Raw genomic sequence first — 11766 nt, forward strand, 5'->3', positions numbered from 1 at the left:
GATGGACTGCAGCATGGGACGCCGTTGTTCATACTATGCATATCCAGCCTGCAGTGTGAACTCTCCGCCCAACGAGGGACCTCAAGCGTGTCCCGTAAAGGTGAACGGTCGAGCAGTAACGGCACTGTTAGACTCGGGGAGCCTAGTGACCCTGGTGAGGGCCACTTTTCCTCTCCACCTGCTCCCGGGAAAGAAGGTCGGAGTGCGGTGCATCCATGGTGATGCAAAGGACTACCCTGTGGCCAGGGTGGACATTGAAACGGCATGTGGCACTGAGTCCCACATAGTCGGCGTCGTGCAGGACTTGTTGCACCCTATAATTATTGCCCGGGATTTCTGTTTGTTTTGGGATTTGTGGGGAAAAGGTTCTGAGCTCCCTAGCAGTTGGTAGTGCCGGGTCCATATAGACGGAAGGTGTTGGACATGGCCCATTCACACATCTTGGGTGGACACGTAAGGGTGGAAAAAACGCAGGAACGGGTTGTGCAGAGATTCTATTGGCCTGGGTGTCACCGAGAAATAGTGAACTATTGCAGGTCCTGCCCTACATGTCAGCTAACTGCTCCCACTCCTCATTTCCAGAACCCCCTTGTGCCACTGCCCATTATTGAGGTACCGTTCGAGAGAATTGCCATGGACTTGGTTGGGCCCTTAGTTAAATCAGCACGAGGCCATCAGTATATATTAGTCATCCTGGACTATGCCACACACTATCCTGAGGCAATTCCCTTGAGAAATTCTTCGTCGAAGAGTATAGCCCGCGAGTTGGTCCATGTCTTTTCCCGGACAGGTCTGCCGAAGGAGATCCTAACTGACCAGGGGACACCTTTCATGAGCAAGGTGATTAGGGAGTTATGCAAAGCCCTGAAAATCTCCCAGTTGAGGACCTCGGTGTACCATCCCCAGTCAGATGGTCTTGTTGAGAGATTTAACAAGACACTGAAGAGCATGCTGAGAAAAGCTATAGAGAAAGACGGTAGAGACTGGGATTGTCTCTTACCCTATCTGATGTTTTCCATTCGTGAAGTTCCACAGGCCTCCACAGGGTTCTCACCGTTTGAGCTTCTATATGGCCGACATCCGCGAGGACTCCTGGATGTAGCCAAGGAAACCTGGGAAGCCGAAGCCGCGCCCCACAGAAGCGTCATTGAGCATGTAGCCCTGATGCAGCAGAGGATTGCAAAGGTGATGCCTATTGTGAAAGAACACCTCCTCCAGGCACAAGAAGCTCAGGCCAGAGTCTACAACCGGTCTGCAAGAGTGAGGCAGTTCAATCCGGGAGACTGAGTTCTTGTGTTAGTTCCGACGGTGGAGAGCAAGTTCTTGGCCAAATGGCAAGGGCCATATGAGGTTGTCGAGAAACTTGGGGAAGTAAATTATAAAATTCACCAACCAGGAAGACGGAAACCATTCCAGGTATACCATGTCAACCTCATCAAGCCGTGGCAAGACAGAGAGCCGACAGTAACTCCATCGTTGTTAAGCAACCCAGAAGGTGAGGTTGGAGCGGTTACTATAGCGGAGACGCTATCGAAGTCCCAGAAACAGCAGTGCCGGGAGTTACTCCAGAAAAACAGGGACCTGTTTTCAGAGTTGCCAGGACACACGAAGGTCATAGAGCACGAGGTCCTAACAGAGCCACATGTGCGGGTGAACGTGAAGCCCTATCGTATTCCTGAGGCTCGTCGAGAAGTCATCTCCAAGGAAGTGGAGCGTATGTTGAAGCTTGGAGTCATTGAGGAATCCAAGAGCGGTTGGTCGAGCCCAATTGTCCTGGTCCCAAAACCTGATGGAGAGTGGAGGTTTTGCAATGACTATCGGAAGTTGAACGAGGTCTCCAAGTTTGGCGCTTATCCCATGCCCCGCGTTGATAAGCTCATCGAAAGGCTTGGGCACGCCAGATATATATCCACCTTGGATTTGACAAAGGGGTATTGGCAGATCCCCATGGCACAGGAAGCCAAGGAGAAGACGGCCTTTTCGACACCTGATGGATGCTTCCAGTATGTCCGGATGCCATTTGGCCTACAGGGAGCTCCGGCGACCTTCCAGAGGGCTATGGATAGAGTCCTTGCACCCCATAAGGCCTACGCTGCTGCGTATCTAGATGATATCGTCATCTTTAGCCCGGACTGGGAGAGTCATCTGGAGAAAGTCCAAGTGGTGTTTGATGCTCTAAGAGAGGCGGGGTTTCCAATAAACCCGAAGAAGTGTGCCTTGGGTAAGGAAGAAGCTAAATACCTAGGCTATATAGTGGGTCGTGGAGAAATAAAGCCCCAAATCAGGAAAGTGGAGGCAATCCAAACATGGCCGAAACCACTCTCCAAAAAGCAAGTTAAAGCCTTTCTGGGAATCGTGGGATATTACAGGAGGTTCATCCCGAACTTCGCCACAGTGGCTGCGCCTCTGACTGATCTGCTAAAGGGGACAAAATCAGTGATGGTTAAATGGTCCGAAGAGACAGAGTCAGCCTTCCAAGAGTTGAAAGGGGCTCTATGTAAGCAGCCCGTTCTGATGGCCCCAGACTTTAATAAAGAATTTATTCTTCAGACAGATGCCTCAGATGTTGGGGTAGGAGCAGTCCTTTCCCAAGAGCTACATCGGGAGGAGCATCCTGTCCTCTATCTGAGTAGAAAGCTGTCCTCATCTGAGAAGAACTACTCAGTCGTGGAAAAAGAGTGTTTGGCCATAAAGTGGGCGGTGGACACGTTACGGTACTATCTGCTGGGTCGTAAATTCAGATTGATATCTGACCATGCCCCACTAAGATGGATGAGGGAAACAAAGGGTAGAAATGCTAGGGTCACCCGTTGGTTCTTAGCCCTGCAGGACTTCAGTTTCCATGTGGAACATAGGGCCGGAAAGCTGCACGGTAATGTGGATGCCCTATCAAGAATCCCTTGTTTAGTGGGGAAAAGTGCCAAGCCCCATGGCTTTAGGCAGAGGGGGGAGGTATGTAGCATGGCTAAAGGGTGTGTAGTCGACGGGAGGTATGTGCCACATAAGTGCCTTGTTGCTGTAATGTAGCCCGGAGTATTTCTTTGTTGTATATAACCATGTATATATGTGTGTTCCAGGACCTGTGGTGATGTCAGACCACATGGCTAATCATGTTATGGGTTACTGGGTGTGGTTAGCTCTATATAGGACAGGCAAATGCTTAACACAGGGGATATGTGTGGAGCTGCTAGCCTCCAGAGTGTGTTAAAGTTCTAGGTCTGAGCCTGAAAGACTGGACACTTTGTTTTTCCTTTTCCTGAACTAAAGGCTATTTGTTTGCTGTTATTTTGCCACGTGGTTTATGATGTAATAAACCTATGAACTTTTAAAGGAACGTGCCTCCTGAAGTGTCAGCCATCGCACCTGAGTGAGTGAAATCCCTACACCACTAAGATATTCAATTATTAGAATTTTTGTTTTGTTAATTAAAAGAAAGAGAGTTTAAAAAAAACTGTGCATGTTTACACCTAGCGGATTTTACATCTAGGTTTTTGGCTGGCGTATCTGAGGCATTCAAATCATATCCACTTCCTACAAAAAAAATTTGGAGCAGAAATGGACTAAAATGTATATTTTAAATCTGCAGCATATCAGTATTGCATATCATATCATATTGCAGATCTCCACAGCAGAATTCACAATTTTGCAGAGCCCGCAGAGGAAAATTTATACTTGTGAACGTACCCTATGTCTCTCAGACACCAGCTGCTAGTTGCTGCATATGTAAAGCAGAATATATATTATTTTCTTTTGAGTCACTTATTTCCATGGTCTTTATATAGATCTGAACATCTGAACAGTGTGCACTCAGCTACCAAAAGCCACCAATTGTTCATGTCCCTTTAACTTTGTAATGAACGGTTACGCTAACACTTGGTTATGAAGGTCCTGCTGGGAGCATCAACACCCACTGTACATATACCAGACTCTTAGCATTTGTGCTGCTCTTTTTAGCTTTACCAGTGGATTAGAGCAAGTGCTTCAAGGTAACCTATAATTGTACGCTCTGTACTATGTCTCTGCTCAACTGACCATTGGCATAAGGGGAAAAAAACATTTCTTGTAATGCAATGGCAAAGTTATTACATTTAATTAAAAAAGTAACCAAATATATGATTGTATATTCATTATCACATATTGGTATATTTCTCCCACACATAGGAATATGTGGCTACATAAATATATTATATACACTTTCTGGTAGGAGTGTCGTAGCTGTTTTCATTCTGACCCAAATGTCAGCTGACAGATCACCAGTGAGGCCTAATTGTGGAATTACGCCCGTTATTTTACAAGCGCGCTTGGAGACAAAAGACACCTCACACATATCCTGTGAGAAAGTCACTTTTATCTGATATATTAAAAGCCAAAGCAATGTTTTATACCATTTACACAAATTGTATTTCAATGTAACTCATGTAGCCCCCACCATCACCCAGGGTCATACTGACCTTTATTCCTCACAACGTACCAAAAACATGTTGTGACTGACTATTGAGAACATACATGATAAGAAGTGTAGTCTCCTTGGAGGGGAGACCATCAGACTACTGCGTTAACAGATTCTAGTAATTCTAGCAATTAAAGGCAAGAGGCACTTAAAGGCAAGGCAGTTAAAGGCAACCTATTAACCCTTCTATAACAATTTCCCCCTTTTGTAAATGGTATAACCTTTGCTACGGGGTTAGCTGATGTCCACAAAGGAGCTACTGTCTCATGGGTCTAGTACCTACAAGGGGGCTTTCTACCTGCTTCGCCCATCCACCCTCAGTGTGGACACTCACCTCCCCCGTCAGCAGTGGCCATACGGGGCTTATGATACACTACAGAAGGTTCAGCCTTAGGTAATACATATATTAGCGCTTTTACGGCTACATAAAACAATAAGCAAAGCAACAAAATTTGCATACAAGTCTGTCAAGTCAAGTCAAAAATAATCCTCCCTCTAGGCCGCTAAGCCAATCGGCTGGATTTAAAAAGGAGTCTCTATATTGTATTAGTCTTATTAATAACTTTAAGGAACCAAGAAAATCTGAGTCCAAGTCTCATTGTGTATGCAGTGTGGTGTTAATACCCTCCTTGGCTCCTGGGGTATGGCAAAGTACAGCATAGTCCTTGCAGATACTGGGCTGTGTGTACAGATCCAACAGTCCAGCAATTTTTGTCCTTGTCGACATTTAAAAGTGTATTCAGTGTCTCTGTAAGGTGCAAACATCCTACCACTGCCAGCAAGGTGATTAGAACAACAGTCTTTCTGCTAGTGAAAAGATCTTTTTGCAGTGACTGGCATGGATCCAGGTGGGCGTTCCCTCAAGTGAATGTGGTCAACTGGACTTTACAACGGGCCGTCAAACCGTGGATATAGGCTCCTTCTCACGTGTCTGTGTATGACCACCCAATCACCTGGATTCAGCAGATGTGCGTCCGCACTGGCATTAAAATCTGGAATGGATGAAAACACATGTTTATGCACCACATTAAGTCTTTTCTGCAAGACCTGGACATGGGCTGTTATAGCACCATGTTGCATTTGTAGCACCTGTGGGAAGAACAGACCAGTCTTTGGCAAACTACTAAACAGGACTTCAAAAGGAGACAAGCCTGTCTTTCTATTTGGAGTGTGTCTGACTGACGAGTGCAAGAGACAAGCACTCTACCCCGCTCTTTCCTGTGTCTGCCATGGCCTTTGAATTTTCAGTTTAAGTGTCCCATTTAGTCTTTCCACTTTCCCACTACTTTGTGATCTATATGGTGCATGATATGCTTGCTGTACTCCCAGGGCCTGCATGACTTCCCTCATTATTTTTCCCGTGAAGTGTGTGTCCCTATCGCTCTCTATGGTTTCTGGGACACCATACCTGCGGATCAGTTCTTTCATCAGTTTGTCTGCAGTCACTTTAGCATTTGCACATTTTACCAGATAGGCTTCCAGCCAACCAGAGAAGAGATCTACACATACTAGGACATTTTTCACACACTCCTACCTTGGGTAGCTGTATGTAGTCAGTCTGCAGTCTCTGAAACGGGTAGAGAGGCCTGGGTGTCGCTTTCTTAGGGATTTTTACTGTTTTACCTAGGTTGTGCTGTGCACAGATGAGGCATGACCGTACGAGCTTTGCTGCTGCGTAACTGAAACCAGGAGCGATCCGGAAGGCATCTATCATGGACACATGTGACATTTTGAGGTGTGAGTGGGGCCAAGTGTTGCTTGTGCCATAATTAGGAACAGGGACCTTGGTATATACAATTTATCCTTATTCTCCCAAAACTCTTCTTGAGTTCAGCTCAGCTCCCATTCTCCCCCGTGGTCCTTCTCTGTTTGGGCAGCTGGAGGGATTTCAGGACATCTAGGCTCAGTGTGGCTGGAATACGCTGACTCTCCGCCACCGTCCACTGCTCCCTAGGCCGCCTTGCTGCTACTTTAGCAGCCTCGTCCGCCCTTCTGTTGCCCTCTACCTCCACAGAGTCACCGTCCGTGTGTGCTGTTACCTTGACGATGCCAACCTGGACTGGTAACGTCAATGCCTCCACTAATTGTTTCACCAGCTCTGCATTTTTAATGGGCTTACCGGCTGGTGTAAGAAGCGTTCTGCTTCTCCAGATGGGGCTATAATCATGGGATATTCCCCATGCACAATTCGAATCTGTGTAAATATTAGCGACTTTACCTGCAGCAGCTCTACACGTCTCAGTGAGTGCCTTCAACTCTACCTCCTGCACCAACATGTGAGGAGGGAGTGGTTCAGCTCGGATTACCTCATGTGAGGATACTACTGCATGTCCAGTGTAGAATCGCCCATCCTGGTGGTATCTGGAGCCATCTACAAAAATAAAACTTCAAAATATGCATTAGGAACAGGTTTTTCATGAACATATGTAAAACATACTGTCTCCTGACTCATCAGTTCCTATGCAGTCATGTTTGTGCGTCAACGTACCAATGTACTTTTTTTTTTTTCCTAATGCTGTCACCAATTCCCCCTTTTCTGAATCCACAGGCAGATGAGTGGCTGGATTCAGAACATTATGTCTTTTGAGGGTGACGTATTCAGGAATTAGTATTAGAGCACATTCGAGTCTGATCTGTCTAGCCATAGAAAGGTGTTTTGTTTGTACTTGTATGAGTATGGCATTAATGTCATGTGGGGAACAAATTGTCAAAAGAAAAAGTCAGTGTGAGCTCACATGCCTCAATTGCTTCTTGAGTGAGATTGTAGGGGTCTGATGACAACCTGTCATAGAGTGGTTGCATCATTTGTGAAGCAGACCTTATCCAAGGCCTACAGTAGGTCACCAAACCTAGGGAAATGTGTAAATGCTGGTGTGACCTGGGTAAAGGGAGATTTTGTATTGCCTGTTCCCTGTCCTTAGTCAGGTGTCTTGTACCTTCAGCAATACAATGTCCTAAAAATGTCACCTTTTGTTTGCAATACTGTAATTTGTCACATGAGACCTTGCAACCCTTCTCTGCCAAAAAAAAAACCACAGCAAGGAAACTGTAGCTTCCTTGCAGGATGTCTGGTCCGGGCAGCAGAGCAAGAGGTCATCCACGTAATGCAATAGTACAGTCTGTGGATGAGGTGGTTGCCACTGCTCAAGAATCCCTGCCATCGCTGTTGAATAGATGGTTGGGGAGTTCTTTCCCCCTTTTCGGAGGACCGTCCAACAGTATTGTTTACCTTCGCGAGTAAAAGAGAAAAGATGCCGTCAGTCAGGGTGCAGGGGTACAGAAAAGAATGTATTTTGCCAAATTAATGACTGTGAAACATTTTGTAACCGTACGGTGTGTGTATTAGGGACAATTGAGATCACACTCACTGTAAGTCCTGAACTATTCTGTGTCAGGGGAACCCTTGGGTCCTTTTTTCCTTAATGGGATACAAAGGGGTGTTGCAGGGGGAAGATCTTTGCACCAGAACCCCTGCCTTAACATACTCTTTAATATCCCTGCTCAGGGCCATTGATTTGACTAGACTTAAGGGGTATTGCTTTAACCAAAGAGGAGTGGTTCCTTCTTTTAATTTAATCATGACAAGGGGAATGGGCAGCCGACCCACATCAGATTTTCCCCTTGCCCAAACAGTGTCTGGTACCTGACTCTTTTCCCTGTCTTCAGATATTCTGGTGTCAGGTATGACTTTCACTACTCTTGCCATATACACCAGTTCTGCAATATTACACAAGTGTCTATATAAGTCAGACATTAATGTCCAAATATTATTTATACCCGTATTTGATTGGGTAGAGTACCTTTTAAGAAAACTAAATTTGATTCACAGAATATGTTACCAAAAGAAAATTATATATATGAAAATATATATATTTACGAAAGATACTGAGTCGTAAAATGGGAGAGCACAATGCCATAGGCCACAGCAAAGCACAAGCTTATTTTAAGAAGGTAGTAGCCCTATGTAAATCCATAACTAACAGTTCCAAATACAAAAAGAAAGGATTTGAAAAATACCAAATATCAATACCAGTTGCTTGCGATAAGGTATAAGAAGTGGAAAGGACAAATAAACAGTGATTATGGTTTGACCCAATATAATGAATGGCTAAAAAACTATATATCATATGAAGACAACCTAGAAACACACAGTAACTATACCATCTTGCGTAAGGAAACTACTAAACTGGCAAATGAATGGAATTAAGTGTAACTATAATAGGGCATGATTTACCTGTGGTATAATGTGCACGTGGAAGACCCTGGCGTCCCTCTGCACCAAGTGTTTATATGAAAGGGGACTTGTGACTGTAATACCCTCAGGAGAGTACTGTATGATGGCCTAGCCAGCACTCAACTCTGCTCCCAGCAAATTCATAGGGGTATTGTCACTAACAATAAATTTGTAAGCACCTCTTGGCTGTCTCGTGATTCCAGTCTTATTTGTTTAGTCATAGGAGCTTCAGTCGCTTGTCCCTCTACACTCACGCATTCCACAGTCTCGTCAGTAATCATGTCTGGCGTTATCAAGTCTTTGTGTACCGCAGTTCCGGCTGTCCCAGTGTCAATCAAGAATTCTGTCTCTTTCCCTCCCGGCATTGTTATGGTGGCCATCAAGGCAGGACCAGGTCCAGAGGGAACAAGAACAGGGCACACATTTGTCACTGGGTTGTCAGTTTCCTAGTCTGGAGGTGAAGGAAGTGGTAAATTGGTCTGAGTATCCATTTTCTCCACAATTTCAGCACTTTACTGTTTCTAAGTCCTTACTACGTCTCTACTGTTTTCCTTGTACTCCAGCATACATGACACGTCGTCTTATTGTCCTAGTTTGTTCAACTCCTTTAGCAACTTTCAGGAGGTCTTTTGGATCTACATTTCTCCATTCAGGTCTGGCTCTCTGTATTTGCGTCTCGTAAGTCTTTGGTCATACCGTCAATGAATGTATTTACCAATACTTTAACATCAAGTGGGTTTACTGGACTGTACCCCATGTCTTCCTATTTCAGCTGTAATCGTCCAAAGTACATCTCTACACTCTCTCCTTTTGTCACATCTGTAAAAGTCTTAATTTGCGTCCTAGTACGTCACTTGCTTTTGTGCTCACGAACTCCCTAGGCCTGCCCAGGTGCACTTATACGTCCATCATATTGTCTTTATCTGAAAAATGGGAAAGGTTGGTTCTCAGGGTCAGCCAATTGTTTTAGCGTAGCTAGCTAGTCAGAGGGCCTCCAGGGATAATACTCCTGTATCTGTCTTACCTTACCTGATGTGGTTGGTTCTCTGGTGGTGGGGGTGACTAGATGACCGGTTGGGGGTGACATGACATGCTGGTCTACAGCTCCTTCCCAAAAGGATTACTGTCAGCTTACTCCCAAAAGTTAATGTCCCCACTATCCACCAACCACAATCCTGTGTCAGCTTCTTATGTCACTACATGTGATCTTGTCTGGACAGGATTCAGTGCAATTCTCTTAGGTAGGGTTTCAGCACAGATTAAACAAGTATTTCTCCAGTCTGGGTTTGTCTGACCACAGTGTTTACAAGTTCATCTGTCTTGTCTGGGTCTCTGGTTATACAAAGGTATAACCGTAGCAGTAATGTGTCAGTCATAGTCGGACTTTTAAGCATCAAAACATTCATAATACACCTTACTTCCGTCCTGCTGCACTCTCTCAGACGCCATTTATTCACTTGCTATTTTCCTCCTTTGTCTGTGCCTTTTTGAACATCCAAACATCCACTCACTGGCATTTTTGCCTTTTTCAATATTGGTTTTACATCTTTCACTGCTTCCTTTTTCCAATATATACAGCGGTTTTTGGATCCCATTGGGGGCCCTGACTGCACACAGAATAAGTTGCCCATGGCTTCAACTTATCCGCTCAACAACACCGAGCAGGTTACACCACCTACCACTCGGTGGACTTAAAGGATTTTACCAAGCAGGTTACACCACCTACCACTCGATAAATCAGCTGGCTAGCACAGCTCCATGGACGGCAAGGTTACACCACCTAATGCCGTAGACTGACTGTAGCAGGTTACACCACCTATACTACATCAGCCGTGCAGTTGGCTACCTCCTCTGTTGATCCTCAATTTGCTATATCAATCACTCAACTTGAAGCAGGAGAATCTTTTTACCAATCTTTCAATCACTTTCAATTTCCAACTTACAATATTGTACTATTGTTTAAACACAAATCTCTCAGCGTGTACCAAACCAAGGACAATATTTGAGCGCAGCTCTATGCCCCCCTTCCTCTGGCCCACAGCACCGAGGGGAGAAATCTCAAGCAAGTCGCGCAGGGGTCCGCATCCCTCCTCCCATCTGGTATTTTGCACAGATAAGAGCTTGGTGTCTTCTACACAGAAATGGAGTGCAGCAGTTTTCAGACTTAATCTCTACAAAACATTCAAACATTCATCCTCTCGGAATTAAAAACAGTTTCTCTATACAGGCAAATCACTGCATAACTTGAATAAGCTGATTCTGACCGCGTCCGGCCAAAACACACATAGACACACATAGAAACCTATCCAGTGTCAAACCATATATAACACAGGTTTCACTGAATCTCAGATGTAAATTAAATGTACATTAAAAATATCCACAACTCATTCATACATGCTCATTCAGGGATTGTTTTTTTCCCTTTCACTCTTCAGTTGATTTTTACAAGAAGAAAATCCCTTATCTCAATCAGAGCTTCTCATAGACATACATACAAGGTTCACACAGCCTGCCTATTTTGCACTTTGGAATTAACACAACTCTATATAAATAAAACTGCAGCAGTGTCCACTGACACTCTGAAAACACTTTAAGGCCAAACAACAAAAACCACGGCCTTATACAAAATACAGCTTCATATAATGCACTGCCAATCCAAAATGACCAAAATAACAACACTGCACAGAGCCTATCCCAGCTCTTGTATTACACACTTACACACTAAACAAATACACAACCAATTAGGATATTGACAAATAATACAGATAACAATTATCACAATTATCATCTTATTACTCTATTATTCAACTCTCATACGGACATAAACAGACAAAACAAACACAAAACTCACTGGTGATGTGGATTATTTGAACCGTGTTTACAGCCTTTTACCCAGAGGTATGGAGAAATCCGGAAAAGAGATTGCAGGTGCAAACAGATTGTAAGAATAACATTTCTCACCTTGCTGCAGCTGGTGTTTGCTTGCATGTCCAATCTCTCAGGAAGCTCCCACATACGGATTCCGCATAAGGCGGCTGGTTACACGGCCCCCGTTCGGGCGCCAAACTGTCGTAGCTGTTTT

This window comes from Ranitomeya variabilis, chromosome 2 (assembly GCF_051348905.1).
Source record: "Ranitomeya variabilis isolate aRanVar5 chromosome 2, aRanVar5.hap1, whole genome shotgun sequence".
NCBI lineage: Eukaryota > Metazoa > Chordata > Amphibia > Anura > Dendrobatidae > Ranitomeya > Ranitomeya variabilis.